This window comes from Sphaeroforma arctica (assembly GCF_001186125.1).
Source record: "Sphaeroforma arctica JP610 unplaced genomic scaffold supercont1.12739, whole genome shotgun sequence".
Lineage (NCBI taxonomy): Eukaryota > Ichthyosporea > Ichthyophonida > Sphaeroforma > Sphaeroforma arctica.
The window spans coordinates 1-709 of NW_014027819.1; the positions used below are offsets into that span (position 1 = coordinate 1).

Here is a 709-nt window from a genome sequence, read left to right on the forward strand (position 1 = left end):
CCTCTACCATATCTCCTTATAAAGTTTTACTGTTGGTTTGTAATCTGCTTATAGAAAAGAGGTAAGTTACTTTCTCATAGAGGGACACGATGAAAGTTTTTAGAGGTACTCTAGTCTCCCAAGAGGATGTGTTCTCAAGTGAGAGTAAGCTCTAAAGATCGTTGAAGCTATAATGATGTCTGAGCCGCGTAGTTTAGAGGGTGCTCTAGTCAAGTGTCATATGATAAATATCTAGGGGGGTGTAATTTTAGTCAGCCCCCCGAGATACTCTCAGGGCACCTTCTCCATATAAAGGGAAACACCAGTTTATCCAACTAGTCGCCTGATTGCTGCATGATGTCCGCCCTATTTCTATTTTTAAGAATAAAATTCTTTTCGGGTATTTGGTCTAATGGTTATGACGGAGCTCTCATGAAGCTTAGATAGCGGTTCAATTCCGTTAATACTCATATGTATTTTTGTTTGTTATGTAAATCAAAGAGGGACTCTCGTAGAGAGGGAGAGGGCGTGTAGGTGTAGGTGTGGGTGTGGGTGTACCCATAGGAGGGTCCCCACCCCGCTCTCCATGGTGCTACGCTACTCGGGGAGGAACTCAGGAGTGTAGGAGGTGTTTAAAGGGGGTGATAGCTATTCCCGTAAATGGATGGAAGGATGAGGACACCAAAGATATGGAGATTGAATAAATTAATAGAATGGTTGAATAAGCATC

At 42.7% G+C, this 709-nt stretch overlaps 1 non-coding gene across 1 annotated transcript; it reads left to right on the top strand.

Annotated features, from left to right (window-relative positions):
- Window positions 1–377: 377 nt before the first annotated feature.
- Window positions 378–449, top strand: SARC_30328. Its single transcript has one exon. It is a non-coding gene; the product is annotated as a tRNA-Met (tRNA).
- Window positions 450–709: the final 260 nt, after the last annotated feature.